Source organism: Heterodontus francisci, chromosome 10 (assembly GCF_036365525.1).
Source record: "Heterodontus francisci isolate sHetFra1 chromosome 10, sHetFra1.hap1, whole genome shotgun sequence".
NCBI lineage: Eukaryota > Metazoa > Chordata > Chondrichthyes > Heterodontiformes > Heterodontidae > Heterodontus > Heterodontus francisci.
In genome coordinates, this window is record NC_090380.1 from 88,702,317 (window position 1) to 88,724,972 (window position 22,656).

At 44.9% G+C, this 22,656-nt stretch overlaps 1 protein-coding gene across 2 annotated transcripts in view; it reads right to left on the reverse strand.

Moving 5' to 3' along the window:
• The window catches only part of LOC137374614 (collagen alpha-1(VIII) chain-like), a 242,456-nt gene that overhangs the window by 69,356 nt on the left and 150,444 nt on the right, over positions 1-22,656 (reverse strand). For both annotated transcript variants that reach the window (XM_068040999.1, XM_068040998.1), the window contains exon 3: positions 13,779-13,844. The gene's annotated coding sequence lies outside the window, so the exon portion shown is untranslated. The remainder of the gene's footprint in view (positions 1-13,778; positions 13,845-22,656) is intronic.

Below are 22,656 nucleotides of genomic sequence, written 5' to 3' on the forward strand. Positions count from 1 at the left end.
GCTCCTACCCATTACCCTAGAGGGAACATGTTGGGCCTATACCCTCCCCATTTCCTTTTTGAATGCCCCCCACTGCTCTTCTGTAGATTTCCCAACAAGTCACTCTTTCCAGTCTACCTTGGCCAGATCCTGCCTTATTTTACTAAAATTCACTCTCCCCCAATCCAAAACTTTGTTTTGCAACTTGTCTATTTCTTTCTCCATAAGATTAAATTGTACCATGTTGTGGTCACCATCATCAAAATGTTCCCCCACCAACATATCAACCACCTGTCCAGCTTCATTCCCCAGAATTAGGTCCAGCACTGCACCCTCCCTGGTTGGATCCTCTACATATTGAGCTACATATAAAATGTTCTCCTGTATACATTTTACAAACTCCACTCCATCTAAGCCCTTAACACGATGACTATCCCAATTAATGTTGGGAAAGTTGAAATCACCTAATATAATTACCCTATTATTTTTACACATCTCTGCAAATTGCACACATATTTGCTCCTCAATTTCCCACTGACTATCTGGGGGTCTATAATAAACACCTAGCAATATAGCTGTCCTTTTTTATTCCTAAACTCTACCCATAAAGCTTCATTTGATGCCCCCTCCAAGATATCTCTTTACTGCAGTAACTGACTCCTTAACTAATATTGTAATGCCCCCTCCTCTTTTACCCCATCCTCTGTCTCACCTGAAGATTCTATATCCCAGGATATTGAGCTGCCAATCCTGCCCCTCCCTCAACCATGTCTTCCATCAGCTACTATATCACAATTCCATGTGTCAATCATTGCCCTTAACTCATCCATTTTATCTGTAATACTCCTGGCATTAAAGTAGAGGCCTTCCATCCTGGTCTTGCTCCCTTGAAACTTACTTCCGCTATATTCCCTCTGACCTGTTCACTTTCCTATGTTTAGCTGTGTTCCTATTCTGTTAGGAGTCTGCATCCCCTCCCCCTGCCAAACTAGTTTAAACTCCTTCCAACAGCACTAGCAAACCTGCCAGCAAGGATGTTCGTCCCCCTCTGGTTCAGATGTAGACCACCCCGCTTGTACAGGTCCCACCTTCCCCAGAAACAGTCCCAGTGGTCCAGGAATCTAAAACCCTCCCTCCTGCACCAACTCTGAAGCCACGCATTCATTTGTGCTATTCTCCTATTTCTATACTCACTTGCACGTGGCACTGGGAGTAATCCAGAGATTACAACCCAAGAGGTCCTGCTTTTTAGTCTACTGCCTAACTCCCTGAATTCTTGATGCAAGACCTCATCCCTCTTTCTACCTTTGTCATTGGTACCAACATGTACCATGACCTCTGCCTTATCACACTCCCCCTTCAGGATGCCCTGCAGCCAGTGACATCCCAGACCCTGGCACCAGGGAGGCAACACACCATCCTGGAGTCACATTGACAGCCACAGTAGCACCTATCTGTTCCCCTGACTATAGAATCCCCTATTACTATTGCTCTTCTTTTTCCCCCTTCCTGTGCAGACAGGCTGCTTGTGGTGCCAGAAGCTTGGCTCTGTCTGCATTCCCTGGAGGAACCAGCCTCATCAGCCTCCAAAATGGAATACCAATTTGCAAATGGGACCCCAGGGGACTCCTGAACTACCTGCCTGTTTCTCTTGGACTGCCTGGTGGTCACCCATTCCCTTCCTTCCTCAAGTCTCTTCAGCTGCGGTGCAACCACCTCTATATACATGCTATCCACGATGCTCTCAGACTCACAGATGCCCCACAGTGTTTCCAGCCACCATTCCAGCTCTGAAACCTGAGCTTCCAGGAGCTGCAGCTGGACACACTTCCTGCACACATGCTGATCCCAGGGACTGGAAATGTTCCCGGATTCCCACATGCAGCAAGAGAAGCAAACCACGGCTTTAAGCTCTCCTGCCATGACTAAACCCTTTAAATTTAAAACTTTAGAAGATTATAATTTTTAAAAAAACAACTGTCTTGCTAAAACAATGACTTACAATTCAATCCACTTTGAAAAATACCCACCAGGACTTACTCACCAGTCAGCTCCCCTCACTCCATGGACAGGTCAGAAATGAAAGGAGCTCCTCACCAAACTTCCACTTTAACACTCTAATGCAACCCAAGTCAGCACTGTAAGATGGCCCACTTTTATACTGACTGACTCTAGTCCCTGAAAACTGGTTTAAGCCAATTCTCTAATTAACAAGGTGCAGCTGCAAGCAGAGGTTGAGTGAACTCTGTTTAAAGCTGGTCTAAAACTCACCTTCTCCAACCCAAACAGCAACTGTTAAGTTAATCTGCTAAATAAAAGATAGACTAGACTTAAGATAAAATTAACCCTTAATTATCCTCAGTCACTAAACTTCCACTTTAACACTCTAATGCAACCCAAGTTAGCACTTCAGTGCAAACAGTGCAAACTGCTTTGATTCAGCTCGGAACACTTCTTTGAATGTTGGTAAATCATTCCAGGAGAGGTTATTTTTGCCCTATGATCCATTTGTTAGCCCATTTATCAGGCACAGAGCTCGTCATTTGATTTTTTTCCAACTCCACTGAATTTTGCAGTATTTCAGATCATTTAAGGTGAAAAAACTTGATCCAGACAATTGTGCACCATAAAAACAGTTCAAAAGCTCTCCATTTTGTTTGTAGAATTTCACATATTGGGAAAATGAGTTGATGGGAAAGAAATTGGTACAGTTTGCAGTCAGTACTGAAGTAATGGAACTCACCATTCGCTGCACTGACAAAGTTTTCATGGGCTTTTGAGCATAAACCTCCTGTCATCAGGCATCTGATCCAGCTGTGATGCCCTTTACAGGAAATCTGTGGCGTGCGTGAGCAGGGTAAGCAACAGTGAAGCTCTTCAACCAATCAGATTAAAGAATCTTCGCTGCGACATGCAAGGCTAAATCATAACTCCCAAAAACAGATGGGTTAGGGTTAGGCCAGAAGTTAAAATGCAAAAAACTCTGAAACAGGAACCTAACCTGCCACGCACCCGCCAACTTACTGAGGTGGGACAAGGGCTGGGTGACCGATCCACTGGCAGGAGGCAGTTATTTAAATATTTTGATGAAGCTGCCTGCCTTTATTTTTTAATAGTCATTCTAGTTTTAACTCACATCGAGCAAGTTTTCAACCTGGCAGATGCAAGGAGGCAAGAAAGGCTGAATTCATGAGGTAAGTACCTTTACACCACTGCATATGGGGCATGAGGAGCAGGAGTGTTTCCTCCAGGCCCAACAAGCTGCCCAGTAAATATCCCAGCCCCCACCATGATCTATCTTCTCCCACTTCCACAGTTGGACCCCTCTGACCCACATCAGGCTGAACCCCTCACCCCATCACGTTTGGAACCCCCAACTACCAATGAACCCCTCCCACCACCTCAACCCCTGATCACCATTGGACCCCCTAATCACCAACAGACTACATACCCCTGCAGTTTGGATACCCTACGATTGGCATCACACCCCCAATAATCTCAGTTAATCAGGCTGCCTGTAGGTGGGAAACCGAAAGAAAAAGAAATAAAAAACAAAAGCAAAATACTGCAGACGCTGGAAATCTGAAATAAAATTGGAACATGCTGGAAATACTCAGCAGGTCTGGCTGCATCTGCAGAGAGAGAAACAGAGTTAATGTTTCAGGTCAATGAGTTTTCATCAGAAGGGGTCTCAGCAGAAGGCCATATCTGCCCAGGGTCATCAAGGAGTAATTCAAAAACAAGCTCAGCGCGGAATAATGTGGCAGCCAATAATGTGGCACTACGGAAGTCCTCACTGAAATCTACAGCCTGCTGCAGTCGCAACTCCAGCCTCAGAGGAGGGCTAATACAGCAATGTCAGGGGCTGTGAAGGTGACCACGACCATCAACATTTAAATGTCTGACTCCTTTCAGGCTACCGCAGGTGATATTTGCAATATCTCCCAGTTTGCCACACACTGTTGCATAAGGAAGGTCACTGAAGCTCTCTATTCTAAGAGAGTTCAATGCATTTCATCTCCCTTGTCACAGTGAAGCAGGCAGAGCAATCATATAGATTCACAACAATTGCAGGTCTCCCCTATGGTGCAGGGTGCCATTGCCTGCACACACGTCACTTTGTGGGCGCCACAATTCAATTCTAAGATGTACTGCAACTGAAAGGGATTCCACTCCCTCAACGTCCATCTGGTGTGTGATCACACACAGCATATCATGCAGATCAATATCCAGTGTCATAGAATTATAGACATTTACAGCATAGAAGGAGGCCATTCAGCACATTGTCTCCTGGCAGCAGTCATGATGCCTTCATTGTGCAGCAGTCCACTGTACCATCAGCATTTGAACCACTATGGTAAACCAGAAGGAGGCTACTGGGCAACTGGGCTATCCACTGACCACCTGGTTCATGACCCCAGTCTGCATCCTATGCACACATATAGGAACATGCATACAACAAAAGCCATGCTGCCACATGAAATGTAATTGAGCAGACCAATTGGGTGCTCAAACAACACAGTCTCTGCAAATGACACAAAGATAGGTAGGAAAGTATGTTGTGAAGAGGACATACGGAGGTTGCAGACTGATATAGATAGGTTGAGTGAGTGGACAAAAATCTCAGATGGAGTATAATGTGGGAAAATGTGAAGTTGTTCACTTTGACAGGAAGAATAGCACAGTATTACTTAAATGGAGAACGACTGCAGAATTCCAAGGTGCAGAGATCTAGGTGTTCTAGTGAAAGTTAGTATGCAGGTACAGCAAGTAATAAAGAAGGCTAATGGAATGCTATCTTTTATTACAAGAGGAATTGAAAATAAAAGTAAGGATGTTATGCTTCAGTTATACAGGGCATTGGTGAGACCACATCTCAAATACTGTGTGCAGTTTTGGTCTCCGTATTTAAGGAAGGATGTAAATACTTTGGAGCCAGTTCAGAGGAGGTTTACTAGATTGATACTTGGAAAGTGCGGGTTGTCTTATGAGGAAAGGTTGGACAGACTAGGATTATTTTCACTGGAGTTTAGAAGAGTGAGGGGAGACTTGATTGAAGTTTATAAGACCCTGAATGGTCTTGACAAGGTGGATGTGGAGAGGATGTTTCCTCTTGTAGGTGAGTCCAGAACTAGGGGGCACAGTTTTAAAATTAGGGGCACAGTTTTAAAATTAGGGGTTGTCCTATTAGGACAGAGATGAGGAGAATTTTTTCCTCTCAGAGGGTTGTGTGACCTTGGAACTCTGCCTCAGAAGGTGGTGGAGGCGGGGTTATTGAATATTTTTAAGGCAGAGTTGGATAGATTCTTGTTAGGCAAGGGCATCAAAGGTTATTGGGGGTAAATGGGAGTGTGGAATTCGAGACACAAACAGATCAGCCATGATCTTATTGAATGGTGGAGCAGGCTCGAGGAGCCGAATAGCCTACTTCTGCTCCTAATTTGTATGATCGTACGTATGTAAGAGTATCTATAGTTTGAAATGGAGAAGGGTGCTTTCAATCCTTATCCTTTCCTATGTTCATATGATCCTGCACTGGAAAGACTGTACTTGTGGGTGTCAGATGGGGATGGCCTTCAGCCTTGGACTCAGATGTGATAACCCACAGTTAAATAGCAGCAGCAGCAGCAGCAGCAACAGAAATAACCAGCTCAAGTTTGACAGTCTGGGCTCATACATGAAGATTGGCACCTTGAGCAGGGCTTAGCAACGCCCATGGAACAAACATCAGTCTGAATCAGGAGCAGAATGAAATAAACTGGGAGAAAAAACCATCTTGCACGACATTACCAGGTTTCTAAGAGGTAAGTGGACAATTAGCCTTGATATCATTACATCACTCCTCTTCCCTACCATTAGATTTTTATTACGTTTCAGTAGAAATTTTAATTAAAAAGCACAGAAAATGAATAACTATGAGAAAAGCTCATACTGGAGTACGTAGAGATTGTAATACACAAACTAATCACACAGTAAGCAGGCAATCTGAGCAGTCTCTTTAAGCAATTTACCCAATGCAGAGACAAACCTAATTATTGTACAGTCATTGATGTGCGAGATGTTTTGTCTGCTTTAGGATAAGGTTTGGTTCTACAGTATATTTTGTCAGCGGCGGGAAAACTCCAAGGTGGCATCGCCACCCCCAACGTGGCAGGACTGCAATTTAAATTGCTGAACAGCTCATTGTAATACATTTGCTTTGAAGTGATCGCAAGGTGTATGAGACCCATGCCAGCTGATCAGTAGCCCTTCAGAGAGCTGTCCTTGCAGAGACGAACTTGCCTTGGTACCTTTCCCTTTGCTACCCTCCTCAGAATACATGCTAATGCCCCTCAGTGCCCAGCCTTGGAGAGAACCCAGCTGCACAGTGGCGCAGTGGTTAGCACCGCAGCCTCACAGCTGCAGGGACCCGGGTTCGATTCTGGGTACTGCCTGTGTGGAGTTTGCAAGTTCTCCCTGTGTCTGCGTGGGTTTTCTCCGGGTGCTCCGGTTTCCTCCCACAAGCCAAAAGACTTGCAGGTTGGTAGGTAAAGTGGCCATTATAAATTGTCACTAGTATAGGTAGGTGGTAGGGAAATATAGGGACAGGTGGGGATGTTTGGTAGGAATATGGGATTAGTGTAGGATTAGTATAAAGATGGGTGGTTGATGGTCGGCACAGACTCGGTGGGCCGAAGGGCCTGGTTCAGTGCTGTATCTCTAATCTAATCTAAAAAAGCTGATACTACGGTCACCCAGTCCTGTCACCCGAGAATCCATCCCTGAAGGCAAGTGGGGGAGCCAGACACCCAATGCCAATGGTCCTGAAGATCACCATGGCACACAACTTTTACACCTCTGGTTCTTTCCAGAGATCTACTGGGGACATGTGTGGGGTCTCCCAGCCCACTGCTGCATCAAGGAGGTGACCAATGCCCTGTGCAAGAGGGCCAGTGACCACGTGCGCTACTGGACCGACCCTGACAGTCAGGCCGAGGGTGCCATCGGCTCCAGAACCATCGCTGGATTCCCCAGTTGTAAGGTGTCATTGACTGCACACATGTGGCCATCAAGGCTCCAACGGAACAACCAGCCGCCTTCATCAATAGAAAGAGCTTCCATTCCATCAACATACATTTGGTCTGCGACGTCCAAGAGCATTTCTAGGTAAGCATCCACGATGCCTACATACTTCAACAGTCCCAGGTGCCACAGTTTTTCCAGCCGCTCCCCCCCACCCACCCCCGCTCACTTTCAGGGATAGATTCACAGGGACAAGGGCTACCCACTGAAGACATGGCTACTGACGCCTGTGAGGAACCTTCGCACTGCAGCAGAGGAGAGATACAACTCTTGCCACGGCTCCACCCAAGCAACCATCGAGCAGGCCATTGGGCTGCTGAAGTTGAGATTCTGGTGATCTATCCGGTAGAGCCCTGCAATATGCCCCAGCGAGGGTCTTGCCTATCATGGTGGTCTGCAGTGCTCTACACAATCTAGCACTGCGGAGCGGGGAACACTTGCATGAAAACTACATGTTTGATCGCCAGTCCTCATCCGACGAGGAGGATGTGGAGGTGGATAATGAGCAGGCACCACTGCATAAATACTCCCTTGCAGCAGAGACCAGTCATTGAGAAACACACAAGGGAAGCAAGAGACAATCTCATACATACTCAGATGGCGTTTCAAAGTGGACTTAATAAAGACTCACCTCACTGTATTCCACCTGTTGCCTCCTTTCTATCTCGATTCCGTGCCTAGCACCCAGCTTCACCACATGCTCTGGCATACCGAGACACTTAACAACAGCAGGCTGTGCCTACGCTGGCAACCCATTGAGGGAGCAAGGCTGATGGCAGCATCTCCCAAATCAGGAAGGAAAGAATGAGCATTTCACAACAATGAAAGGTAAATCGTGTTTGACTAATTTGCTAGAGTTCTTTGAAGATGTAACAAGTAAAGTGGAGAATGGGAATCCTGTAGATGTAGTATATCTGGACTTCCAGAAGGCATTTGATAAGGTGCCGCACAAAAGGTTAATACACAAGGTAAGATCACATGGGGTTAGGGGCAATTTATTAGCTTGGATAGAGGATTGGCTAACCAACAGAAAACAGAGAGTCGAGATAAATGGGTCCTTTTCTGGTTGGCAAGATGTAACTAGTGGGGTGCCACAGGGTTCGGTCCTCGGGCCCCAACTATTTACAATCTATATTAATGACTTGGATGCAGGGATAGAAGGTACTATAGCCAAATTTGCAGATGACACTAAAATAGGTGGGATAGTAAGTTGCAATCAAGAAATAAGAAATTTACAAATGGATATGGATAGGTTAGGAGAATGGGCCAAAATTTGGCCAATGGAGTTTAACATGGATAAGTGTGAAGTTATCCATTTTGGTCAGAAGAATAGAAAGGCCAAATATTATCTAAATGGAGAGAAGCTTCAGAGTGCTTCGGTGCAAAGGGATCTGGGTGTCCTTGTGCATGAATCACAGAAAAGGAAGGCAAATGGAATTTTGGCATTTATTGCTAAAGGAATAGAGTATAAAAGTAGGGAAGTGTTGCTGCAACTGTACAAGGCATTAGTGAGACCGCATCTGGAGTATTGCGTACAGTTTTGGTCCCCTTACTTGAGGAGGGATGTAGTTGCATTGGAGGCAGTTCAGAAGAGGTTCACTAGATTGATTCCAGGGATGAGGGGTTTGTCTTATGAAGAGAGATTGAGCAGTTTAGGCCTTTACTCTCTGGAGTTTAGAAGAATGAGAGGAGATCTAATTGAGGTATATAAGATGATTAAGGGGATTGACAAAGTAGACGTAGAGAGGATGTTTCCTCTTGTGGGGCAATCTAGAACCAGAGGTCATAGTTTTAGGATAAGGGGTAGCAGATTTAAAACAGAGATGAGGAGAAATTACTTCTCTCAAAGGGTCGTGAGTCTGTGGAATTCACTACCCCAGAGTCGGGACATTGAGTAAATATAAGGAGGAGATAGACTGATTTTTAATTGGTAATGGGTTGAAGGGTTATGGAGAATGGGCAGGAAAGTGGAGTTGAGGCCGAGATAAGATCAGCCATGATCGTATTGAATGGCGGAGCAGGCTCGAGGGGCTGAATTGCCTACTCCTGCTCCTAGTTCTTTTGTTCTTATGAATTTGAACTCCATATATGAAAAAAGTGCAGAGAGCAATGTAAAGGGCAGATGTAGTACAACTGTGAATCCCCAAGTAAAAAAAAAATCAGGAAGTGCTGACCCACAGAACTGAAACGTTAACTCTGCTTCTCTCTCCACAGATGCTGCCTGACCCGCTAAGTATTTCCAGCACTTTCTGTTTTTATTTCAGATTTCCAGCATCTGCAGTATTTTGCTTTTATTTTCGTGAATCCCCAAGTACATCTAAGTGGTCTTCGTTATGTGTTTTCAAGGTGTAACCCCTACACCAGCAGCTGTGCTGGAGGCAGGCTGCTGAGCCCGCTGCCCCTTGGCCTATGATGACTTCGGCGGCTATCCTCTGCCTGCCTGAGGACTGGAGGGCCCGGCTGCCTGAGGGTTTCCTGTACTAAAGCAGGACTCTCCTCAGTCATCACAGCTACTGGAGCTGGGCTTACTGGTGGAGGGACTGAGGATCCACTGTCCATAATGAGAGTACCCTGAGGGGAGCCACCAGTTTGGAGGGCAGCCTCTCCTCCTCCCTCTCAAGGCTCACTTGAACCACCCTGCTGACCAGAGAAGGACCAACTGGCCTCTTTCTGTGCCATAAACATTCTATGATCCTCAGGACAAGGACCTGGAGAAAACTCCAGGCGCTTTGTCCTTTTGTTGCCTTGCTACTGCTGAGTTGAGCACATGTCAAAGGTGATGGTGTGCAGGTCAGTGGGCATCTCTGGGATCTAGCTCTCCATGTGGATCTAACCTCTCGATGGAGGAAGCCATGTTCTCACATGCCTGAGACGGGACAGCACTCATGTCATGGATGGATTCCTCCATTGTCCACTCATGGCCGTGCATTGCCTCTGGCTGCTCTGCCAGATGTTACATTACCTCTCTCTGCAACTCCAGATGCCCAGTGCTGTTGACACCAGAGGCTCATCATCAGCCTGGGGCTCAGCATGGGCCTTTCCACACACAGTCCTCCGACTGTCAGTGGCCTCGGCTGTCAGCCTCCGTCGGCTGCTTGGGCACTTGTGTGGTGCTCTCACCAGCTTGTGACCATGACTCTAAGCCCGAATGCATACCCACTGTGGTGAAAGTATATGTGTCGGTGGAAGGTGCAGGTGAATGATGTGATGGTGTATCTTCTGACTGCCCCTCCTTTTCAGAGGTCGATGGCTGTCCCCATCACAGTGTCAGCATGAGGCTCCTGCAGGTGATGACCTGTACAAGGAAACACAAACATTTGGGTTAGGTTGTTCAGGTCTTGTCATGCCAACCATGCATGACGTGGATCCCCAGGAGTGTGGTGGAGAGCACATGAACACAATCATCACTCTCTTGCACGCAGTCTCCTGTCTCACAAACCGCTATTGAAAGGCTGGCCTGGGCCCCCACTAGCTCCAGTGCCTGTTCCTCAGCTGACGATAGAGGCCATGGACCTGGGATGCCTCTGTCAGTCTTGAGGTCTCTCTGGTGTTATTTGTCCTGCAAGCAGAAAAAGGGACATAGTAAGACGTTGCAGGAAGAGCAACAGAACAGTTCTGCTGGTGGCAGCCCCTCATCCCCTGATGCAGTCTCCTAAGTGGCGGCTCCCCATGTCCGCTCTCAGGGGAGGTTATGGGGGTGAGCTGTGAAAGAAGGTGGCCTGTCACCAAGATGCAGCCAGGCATCTGCCAGGATGTGGTGATGCTTCACTCCCTTGCCAGTGCCTTTGTAGTCACTCCCTCCCTATGTAGCATTCCCTCCCGCATAGCCCCAAGGAAGAGAGAAGTATGGAAGACTCACCTTGGCAGAATGAAGGAGGTCATTGGCTCTCTTTTGGCACTGGACCCAGTTCTGAGGGGTGACCCCACAACTGCTGACCTCCTCTGCGATTTCCATCCAGGCTTGCTTGTTCAGGCAGGAGGTTCTTTTCTTGCCATCATTTGGAAACAGGACTTCCCCCCTTTCCCTTGCAGCCTGGAGGAGAATCTCCAGGGAGGCATCGCTGAACTGTGGGGCCACCCAGTGTATTGCCTCTGACATGAAGCCAGGTCACTCATGCTCCGTCCCAACAGTGGTAAGTCCTTGCATGGCAGGGGGAGGGGTCCAGGAGTTCCAACACATCTTCAGCTGAGTCCAGCAGAACTTCTGTTTCACTGCCTCACTGAAAGGCAGCAATACAAGCAGGGCTGGCAGCGCTTTAAATATGACATCATCACCTGCGTTAGAGTCATCTGACGCCACAATCATTGCCTTGGAGCCCGTCCCTGTTGTGTAATTGGACAGGCCCCGTGCCTCCATTATGGTAAGTGGCCACCCGCCGCCTGATCGCGATCGGCTAGCCACATGTGTCACAGACAATGACGGTGCCCGCTTCTGGGTCCGCCTCCGGGACCACGACGGGGTCACTAAATTCAGCCCACTGTACCAGATCATAGTTTTTTATGCTCTTGACCAGTTCTTAAACCACCATCTGCTGGGATTTGCCTGCACAGCAGGCCTCTTAGGCCCGAACTCCAGAGAAGCCAAGATGTCTCATCGAAAAGACTGCTCAACATAAATCAAGAGTCTCCAGACAGCCTGTAAGCTGGTAATGTTTTGCAGTTTAGACAGAAGTTAAATGAATGTATCTTTTCAATAACAGTTTCCCAGAGTTAAAAACTGAAATAATGCTGGCCCCTGTCTGGAATAGATGAAGCATTGCCAGAACTGATGGTATGACTGTGAAACTTTTGCTTGTTTCTCAAACTGTCAATGAATCAGAGAACAAAAGGGGCTAATTGAAAAATCTACATTAGGGATAGTCAATTTTACATAATAGTGAACAAAACCACTTTAAAATAATCTTGTTTTGGAGATAACATCTGATAACAATTTTTCTTGTTGCCTTGCAGGAATTTTCTGGGTAAGTTTCTCATGTAACCCTCTAAACCACAACTGGCTAACTGTCAAAATCTATCGTGTAACACCTGTGAAAAGGTTTTTCCTATAAATTCCCTAATGAGGCTATTTAAAGGTAGATTCAAAAGGGATTGGGTGACGCAAAGGCCTTGCATGTTCTGCTTTCTCCTGTAATACTTTAACCTTAAATAGCACATAATCTAAGCTGACACTCCGGCGCCAGAGATCGGGGGTAGGCAGGAAAGTGGAGTTGAGTCCACAAACAGATCAACCATGATCTTATGGAATAGTGGAGCAGGATCCAGGGTCTGAATGGCCTACTCCTGCTCCTGGTTCGTATGTTCGTATGTGTGTTCGTATGCAGTACTGAGGGAGTGCTGCACTATTGCAGTTGCTCTCTTTTGAATGACATATTAAACCGAGGCCCCATCTGCCATTTCAGGCAATATAAAACATATCATGGCACTATTTAGAGAATGCAGGGAGCTTCTCCCAGTTACCCAGTTCAAAGTTAAGCTTTCATAGAGCATTATTAACAGAAATAGCACACAAGCTCATTTGCAAAGTGCTGGTGTGGTGGTGGAGGTGGTTTGGATTGAGATGGTCTGAATGCAGTGGTCATGTTTGGGAGGGTGGGACCAGCCATGCTAAAGCAGCTCATTGAAAGTGAAGGGATGTACTTTTCTCTTTTCAAATGTGAAGCAGTGGAATTGACTGCTGACGGTGAGTTTGGAGGCACAGTGCCACCACACAGCAAGTAACCACTGTTTAATATATCCCTTACCACATTCACTTTATTAATCCTCTCCACAGCTGTATGGGACAAAAAATGTCATATAATTTAATGTCTCTTTGAAGGCATTATGAACAAATCTCGGGGTCTCAGCTGAAACTTGGCTCTGATTTTAACTCGGAGATGGAGAGGGTGGTATGTTGGTCGAACAAGATTTCCCGCAGGCCCTGTGAAATTTAACAGCGGGCCTGGTTAACATTTTTTGTCTCTGTTTCCCAGCCGCAGCCAGCCAGATTGAGAGGATGGCTTGCTGTCGGGCAGGAAGGCCTGCAGCACCAGGCTGCAGCCAGTGAGTAGAGAGGACAGAGAGAGACATCACAGGTTGGGAGCTGTGAATCAATCAGAGAGGTTGGGAGGCCAGAGATACATTGAGCAGTTGGGTAGTGGTTGGGGGTGGGTGGGAGGGGGGGGTTGGGCGTGGGACACTGGAGACAGATTGAGGTGGCCGGAGGAGAGATCAGAGGCATTGGGAGTGGAGAGAGATCAGAAGGATTGGGTCAGTGGGAGATTGTGGCTCGGTGGGGTGTTCAGTGGTGGGGGAGGGCAGGGGTGAGAGGAAAGCAGTTAAGCTGGATCCAGCAGATAAGTGGAAAGGCACTTGAGAGTCACTTAACTGCTGACTCCAGCAGTCTTCAACTCCCTTTAGTTGCTAGATTTCCCAAGGCACAGGAAATCTGGCCAGCCAGGGTGAAATTTAAAATAGAGATTAAATTTGAGGCACACAGCCTTGTTATATTATTGAAATGACCAACCATCCCCCTGGGAGTGCGTCGATTGCTCACCCCCGTCCTGCCTCCATTAAAATCAGAAATAGCCGGGTTAGAGTAAGATTTGAAATATTAATATCTTTACATCCTAACAAGCTCTACAATCTTAAAAAGAACAACTCAAAGTCATCTTGTTCAAAGTTCCATTCTGCAGACTATTCCTATCGTCTTTTATACATTGGAGAATGTTTCCACTTTTATTCGCTTTTATTTTCCTTACCAGGCAGTGGATAAGAAGGAAGGCAGAGGATGTGGTTTAACAATTTCACAGCTGTTCAGGTCTGATCTAAAGAATAAATAAAACACATGAAAGTACTATATTATAGTAATTTTGCTTTTGTTCAGCAAACAACTAGAGATTAATATGTACATTTTTTGTTGCACAATTGTGTCAATAAAACAAGACAGATATACAGATAAAACTGCAGGTGGAATCTATACACTAGAGGGTGCCCTGACTTCAAAGAAAAATTGGCACAAAAATCCTAATGTACATTTTTAGGAAAGTAAAGGGAATGTATGAATTCAGTGCAGCTCATAGGAAGCTAATGTGCATTTGTGTTCACATTGCTGAATCAATTTGACTTTTAAAACGTTATATTGTTGATCGTTTTGACAAAGGAGGTGAAATGGAAGAAGTTTCTGGATTACAGGTGGCTTCTTCACATAAAAGGTGGCACAGAGATTGGTGTAGGTTGACTGTCGCTTGATTTGATTTAAATATCCATTATTGCTATTTCTCACCTAATAAAGACATGTGTTGAGTTTCCAAATATTTATGCCTTTTTATTTATATCCGTGCTGTGAATTCCAGTTAGAATTGGTAAATAGCGACCAGCTCAACTGAATTTGTATCGACTGAATTTGCTTAAACTAGGATCAATTGAAAATTAAAGTACAGATGTCAAACCCATTTACCTATTTTATGGCTGTGTTACTAATATAGCACAACTAAATGTTTTATCATTATAAAAGTATTCGTATGTGGGATTTTATTGCTTCATGCCAGGCTGTCAACTACAGTCTGCATCTATGTAACTGAAAGGTAATTATTCCATAGAGTTGTGACATCAGTCCCAAGTTATTTATGTTAAATTTAAATGCCCCCATTTGGTTCAGGTGGAGCATTTGCCCTTCTTTTCTTAGGACTGGGGAAATGCCTCCCCAAATGCATGTCAAGTCGAAAGGAAGGAAAGACCCAGCACAACAGGCCATCTATCACATGTCTTAATATGACCTTTTGTTAGGTAATGCTCCTGTGAACCACTTTGTGACTTTTTGACTATGTTAAGGGCGCTATATAAATGCAAGTTTTTTTTTATCCGTTCATGGGATGTGGGTGTTGCTGGCTAGGCCAGCATTTATTGGCCATCGATAATTGCCCTTGAGAAAGAGGTGGTGAGCTGCCTTCTTGAACCGCTGCAGTCCATGTGGGGTAAGTACACCCACTGTGCTGTTAGGAAGAGTGTTCCAGGATTTTGACCCAGCGACAGTGAAGGATGGCGATGTAGTTCCAAGTCAGGATGGTGTGTGGCTTGGAGGGGAACTTGCAAGTGGTGGTGTTCCCATGCATCTGCTGCCCTTGTCCTTCTAGGAGGTAGAGGTCGCGGGTTTGGAAGGTGCTGTCTAAGGAGCATGTTGCTGCAGTGCATCTTGTAGATGGTACACACTGCTGCCACAGTGCATCGGTGGTGGAGTGAGTGAATGTTTGTGGATGGGGGCCAATCAAGCTGGCTGTTTTGTCCTGGATGGTGTCGAGCTTCTTGTTGGTGGAGCTGTACCCATCCAGGCAAGTGGAGAGTATTCCATCACACTCCTGACTTGTGCCTTATAGATGGTGGACAGGCTTTGGAGAGTCAGGAGATGAGGTGCTCGCAACAGGATTCGTAGCCTCTGACTAGCTCTTGCAGCCATGGTATTTATATGGATACTCCAGTTCAATTTCTGTTCAATGGTAACCCCTAGGATGTTGATAGTGGGGGATTCAGCGATGGTAATGCCGTTGAATGCCAAGAGGAAATGGTTAGATTCTCTCTTGTTGGAGATAGTCATTGCCTGGCATTTATGTGGCAAGAATGTTACTTGCCACTTATCAGCCCAAGCCTGGATATTGTCCAGGTCTTGCTCCATTTCCACATGGACTGCTTCAGTATCTGAGTAGTCACGAATGGTGCTGAACATTGTGGAATCATCACCGAATATCCTCACGTCTGACCTTCTGATTGAAGGAAGGTCATTAATGAAGCAGCTGAAGATGGTTGGGCCTAGGACACTACCCTGAGGAACCCCTGTAGTGATGTCCTGGAGCTAAGATGATTGACCTCCAACAATCACAATCATCTTCCTTTGTGCTAGGTATGACTCTAACCAGCGAAGAGTTTCCCCCCGATTCCCATTGACTCCAATTTTGCTAGGACTCCTTGATGCCGTACTCAGTCAAATGCTGCCTTGGTGTCAAGGGCAGTCACTTTCACCTCACCTCTTGAGTTCAACTCTTTTGTCCATGTTTGAACCAAGGCTGTAATGAGGTCAGGAGCTGAGTGGCCCTGGCTGAACCCAAACTGAGTGTCACTGAGCAGGTTATTGCTAAGCAAGTGCCGCTTGATGGCACCGTTGATGACACCTTCCATCACTTTACTGATGATTGAGAGTAGATTGATGGGGCGGTAATTGGCCGGGTTGGACTTGTCCTCCATTTTGTGTATAGGACATACCTGGGCAATTTTCAACATTGTCAGGTAGATGCCAGTGTTGTAGCTGTACTGGAACAGCTTGGCTAGGAGCTTGGCTAGTTCTGGAGCACAGGTCCTCAATACTATTGTCAGAATGTTGTCAGGGCCCATAGCCTTTGCAGTATCCAGTGCCTTCAGTCGTTTCTTGATATCGTGCAGACTGAATCGAATTGGCTGAGAACAGGTAACTGTCATGCCGGGGACTTCAGGAGGAGGCCAAGATGGATCATCCAGTTAGCACTTCTGGCTGATGATTGTTGCAAATGCTTCAGCCATATCTGTTGCACTGATGTGCTGGGCTCCCCCATCATTGAGGATGGGGATATTTGTGGAGCCACCTCCTCTGGTTAGTTGTTTAATTGTCCACCACCATTCACGACTGGATGTGGCAGAACTGCAGAGCTTAGATCTGATCTGTTGGTTATGGGATCGCTTAGCTCTGTCTATCGCATGCTGCTTACACTGTTTGGCACTCAAGTAGTCATGGGTTCACCAGGTTGATACCTCATTTTGAGGTATGCCTGGTGCTGCTCCTGGCATGCCCTCCTGCACTCTTCACTGAACCAAGGTTGATCCCCCAGCTTGATGGTTGTTGTCACCCTGTCTTATACTCTAGAATTGCCAGTAATTGTCCCTTTAATTTCTGTTTGCTGTGCGTGGCCGGCTTGTTGCACTGCATGGTCCCTTTAAGATTGCTGCTGATAGGAAGAGACAGTTCTTATTAAAAGACTCACAGAACACTGCATGGATTGTAAAATAAATAATAAATACTGTTTCTACTTAAATGATTTGGAGAAACCTTCCTGGTTTCATCAGGTAAAGTTGTTCATTTGTTTTACATTAAGATTGTGAATCTTCTTGTATATAAAACACCAGGAAAGAAGTATAGTTTCCTTGAGGCAACAGTTGACTTATATTCACTTGCACATAGACTGCTCAGCACAGAATTTCACATCTGTGATAGTTTACCATACAGTCATAGACTTTAGTTGAAACAGCCAACATTAACTCATATTCTACCAGCATTCAGTGTTGTTCCCCTCATTCTGACGAAGTTATTGGTGTATTTTAGTACTTTAGGAAGAAGTATTCCCTGACATGTGCTAATAGAAAATACTAGAAATCAGTTCATTTATGCAATGTGAACAGAAAGAATTATACACTGTAACATTGTTAATCTCAATATTGCATTCAGGACGTTTGATATAATGTTCTGTCATACATTACTGAGTGTAGATTCCTGTTTCCTGCAGCCAAATGGTCAAATGAAGAGATCCATGGCTTTGCATTATTAAAGGGATGAATGTGCCTTAATCCCATTTTGGACAGTAGAGTTGGTGATAGCTAACCATAAGTATGTAATTGAAAAACAAAGAAATTCAATGTTTGAATTGAAAAAAGAATTATTGTGAAGTAAAAGCAAAAATTGCTGAAAGTACACAACAGACCTATTAGTACATGTAAAGAAAATGGCAGTTTAACATTTAGGGCGCGGATATTGAATTATTGTAGTCGTGGAGCTCTGGTAGGTCTTCGCTCTTGAAGCAATGGTATCTAAGGACCTCATGAGTGCTTGTTCCTACTCATCTGGCCTTTCAGACAGTAATCTGTTAGGTACAATGTCAACCTCACCAACATGCCTGCAATTGTACTTCACCTGAATATACCACAATGAACAATGGATTTCTGAGCCTCTTAGGCTCCACTCCTACAATCACTGACAACTTAACATCATTCGCTAAATAACATATAGATCTTAGGGAACTTCCTACCTCATAAAATAGAAAAGTGATGACAAATTGTTTTTTTAAAGAACATATGTGTTTAGTTTCTATGCTGTAGTGCCAACATAAATCTATCAGCTTTAAGCAATTATGCTGTAGCTATTGATAACATGGATGAAATTGTGTAACCAGTAGGCTTAAACCTGATGCTATCATTTTGGAAGACAACATGCTACTTTAATCACAGACTATAGTGTCAGCTGGATCTTTTGTAAATTATAGCGTACCTTCTTTAGTCAACAGTTGTCAGATACAAATCGTATTGACTTCTGGAATTGCTGAAAATGTGAGGTTTCCAGCAATCAAATGCCTCTGAAATTAACTAAACCCACAGCTCTAGAAGGCACACTGCTGGAACTCACTGGTGACTCTGTTGGTAAAGAGAGTGTAGAACGTAGCCACATAATCCAGAGAGATTCCATGAAGTTAGTTCATCTTCGCTAGCATAGGCGTTGGACAATTAGCCTCCATGCCATTGGGCTGGGAGGGGAAACATCAGGCAGTATAACTGCTCCTGAGCACTTTTCAGTGAGTCCTAATGAGAAAAGTGCAAGGATGAGTACAGGATTCGGCTCAACTGTGATGGCCTTGAGTGTGTGCAAAGCACACACTACACCCAGTACTGACATAGAGTGTCAATCAACCCATGTTTCTGCAGGGTAGAAGGCCTCAAAATCATACACCTTGTGCTTGCAGTCAACTGTGGCAGATGCATAAAACTGATGGTATCAGATTGGCTGCCCGTTATGTATCCTACATTTATATAGCACCTTATATCCTTGGGATGTCTGAAAGCACTTCACAATTGGCAGATTCCTTCTGAAGTGCAGTCACTGTTGTTATGCAGTCAAATGCCATGATGGAAACTGACCAATCTGATACTGAGCATTTGTCCAATCTGATACTGATTGTTTTGCACCTTAGTTACACACTGCTGAAGTTGTAAGTTCTGCCTGATGGCTCCCCGTGCAGAGGGATATCTCTGAATCCAGTTGAACCTTGGGATAAAACCACAGTTCAAATCTTCACAGACACATTTTTTGTGTTGATACAGTTTTCCATGTTTCCTACTGACTTCCAAGTACTCAGGTTTATTTTTATTTCCCTATAGCACTACAATAGTTGGATTTTTTCTCATTCTCACATTGGAAAGTCTCTCTGTATCATATACCTTCTTTGACCAAGAGGAAACACTGGAAATCCTCACTTGTATGACTGGCTGCTGGGGAGATATGGATGAATAGCCTGGCCTGAGGGTACTTAAAGTCTCTCCAGCTTTCCCTCTCTCCTTGTGGTGAAGATCCAGCCTCCACTTGGTACTGGTCATGGCGCTGCTCTCAATGTGAGGCATTGTTCTCTGTAAAGCCACTCAAAGAAAGAACGAATTTGCATTTATTTAGCACCTCAGTGTATCCTCAGGATCTCTCAAAAAAAAATTCCAACCAACAGATTCCTTCTGAAGTGCAGTCACTGTAGACAAATGCAGCAGCTAATTTGAACATGGCAAGGGCCCACAAATATCAAATGAATAAATGGCCACGTCATTTTTTTGGTGATGAAAGCAAAGATTGGAATATTGTTGAGGAGAATTCTCTGCTCTACTTTGACTGGTGCGATGGGATTTTATGTCCTTGTGAGCAGGCAGGCAAGGTTCAGGTTCAACATCTCAGCTTAAAGACAACATTTCTACATACGAACATACGAATTAGGAGCAGGAGTGGGCCATTCGGCCCCTCGAGCCTGCTGTGCCATTCAACAAGATCATGGCTGATCTGATTGTAACCGCAACTCCACATTCCTGCCTACCCCGATAACCTTTCACTCCCTTGCTTATCAAGAATATCTGCCTTAAAAATATTCAAAGACTCTGCTTCCACTGCCTTTTGAGGAAGAGAGTTTCAAAGACTCACGACCCTCTGAGAGGCCTTCTGACAGTGCAACACTCCACAGCACAGCACTGAAGTGCCAGCTTAAATTATGTACTCAAAACTGTAATGAGGCTTAAACCCACAACTATCTGACTGAGAGGAAAGATTGCTACCAACTGAGCCAAGCTGATGCTGTAACATATTGTTCTTTGCAAGAGCTCAGGGAATTTTCTTCTATTCTCTCGTTTGATCTCTACTCTTGTTCTCCTAGTCTCCAGGTTGAAGGGGTTGGATAGGCTACATTGACCCTGTTTCTTATTCTGATTGTGAGAAGGTGGGCTGCTCCTGACCTGCTCCCTGGTCTCCACATATGCTTCCATAACGTATTACAATTCTCCTTTCAGTACTTCCTCTTCAATTTCCATTGGGGAAGCATAACTATGAACTCAACAACGTTGGGGAATTGAATCTGCATCCGTATTTTCAACTATTATAGCACTGCACTGCATTGGTTCCATTGGCAGCTGGCCATCCCAGGCTCATGATTATGCAAAGAAACCAAAAACCCATAATAATACAAACATTCAAAATTTACAGGCAGGAAAAGACTAGCTGGTTGATCAAGCCTGAAATAATAGCATAAGACAAATTCACATTCAAATCGAACTAGTCCTACTCACAAGAATTGCATTAAAGGAAGAATATTAAGAGTAAATAATAGCTTTTCATTGTCACATGGGGTACATTGTGAGATTGGTTTGGGTACATTACCATAACAATTCACTGCATTTTCCATATTGAAATTTCAGCATTTTCAGCCTGATCCAGACTAGAAATAAGATATAGAAACTTAGCCCAAATTCAGTACCTTTTCCGGTAATCTCAGTTTGAATCAGATATAACAGACTCCTGATGAAAGGTCACAGACCTGAAACGTTAACTCTGCTTCTCTCTCCACAGATGCTGCCTGACCTGCTGAGTATTTCCAGCATTTTCTGTTTTTATAACACAGACTTCCTTCTCTACCTTCCTGATAACTCCCCAACAGACCCGGGGATGTACGCACACAAACTATTGGAGGTGGCAGGACAAGTTTAGAAGGTTTTTTTAAAAACATATAGGATCCCTGGCTTTATTAATAGAGGGATAGAGTACAAAAGCAAGGAAGTTATGCTAAACCTGGTTAGGCCTCAGCTGAAGAATTGTTTTTAATTCTGGGCACTATACTTTAGGATGGATGTCAAGGCCTTAGAGGGGGTACAGAAGCGATTGACTAGAATGGCAGAGGGATGAGGAACTTGTGCACTTGCTCTCCTTAGGGCATTGATTGGAGATTTGATAGGGATGTTCAAAATCATGAATGGTTTTGAATGTAATAAAACATCCAAGGGGCTTCACAGGTGCGTTAGAAATTAAAATTTGACACCAAGCCACATAAAGAGATATTAGGGGAGATGACCAAAAGCTTAGTTAAGGATGTAGATTTTAAGGAATGTCTTAAAGGAGGGAAGAGAGGCAGAGAGGTTTAGGGAGGGCATGGCATTGATGGTGAAGCAATTAAAAATCGGGGATGGCCAAGAGGCCAGAATTAGAGGAGCAGATATCTTAGAGGATTGTGGGGCTGGAGGAGATTACAGAGATAGGAAGGGGTGAAGCCACAGAGGGATTTGAAAACAAGGATGAGAATTTTAGAATCAAGGTGTTGCTTGACCCAGAGTCAGTGTTGATCAGTGAGCACAGGGGTGATGGATGAAAGGACTTGGTGCCGGTAAGCACACAGGCAGCAGAGTTCTGGATGACCAAGTTTACGGAGGATAGAATGTGGGAAGCTGGCTAGTAGTGCATTGGAACAGTCAAGTCCAGAGGCAACAAAGGCATGGATGAGGGTTCCAGCAGAAATGAGCTGAAGCAAAGCCAGAGTCGGGCGATGTTGTGGAGGTGAAAATAGATAGTTTTACTGATGGCGCCGATACGTGATCAGAAGCTCACCTCGGGGTCAGGGAGAGGAATGGAGTTGGTGGCTAGGGAACGGAGTTTGTAGCAGGGACCAAAGACAATAGCCTCAATCTTCCCAATATCTAATTGGAGGAAATTCCTGCTCATCCAATACTGGATGTCGGACAAACAATCTGTTTATTTAATGACAGTGGAGGAGCCTAAGGAGGTGGAGGTGAGGGAAAGCTGGGTGTCTCTAGCATACATTTGGAAACTGATACTGTATTTTTGGATGATGTCACCGATGGGCAGCATGTAAATGAGAAATAGGAGGGGGTCAAGGTTAGAATGTTGGGGAACACCTATAGTAACTGTGCAGGAGTAGGAAGAGAATCCATTGCAAGTGATACTCTGACTATGATTAGATAGGTAAGAATGGAACCAGACGAGTGCAGTTCCACCCAGCTGGACGACGGTAGAGAGGCTTTAAAGAAGGTTGGTCTGGTCAACGGTGTCAAAGGCTGCTGGCCGAGAAGAATGAGGAGGGATAGTTTACCTTTGTCACAGTCACATAAGATGTCATTTGTTACAAGACAACCAGAGGACATAGATTTAAGACAATTGGCAAAAGAACCAGAGGCGACATGAGGAAGCATTTTTTTTACTCAACGAGTTGTTACGTTGTGGAATGCTGTGGCTGAAAGCATGGTGGAAGCAGATTCAATACTAACTTTCCAAAGGGAATTGGATAAATACTTGCAGAGAAAAAATTTGTAATG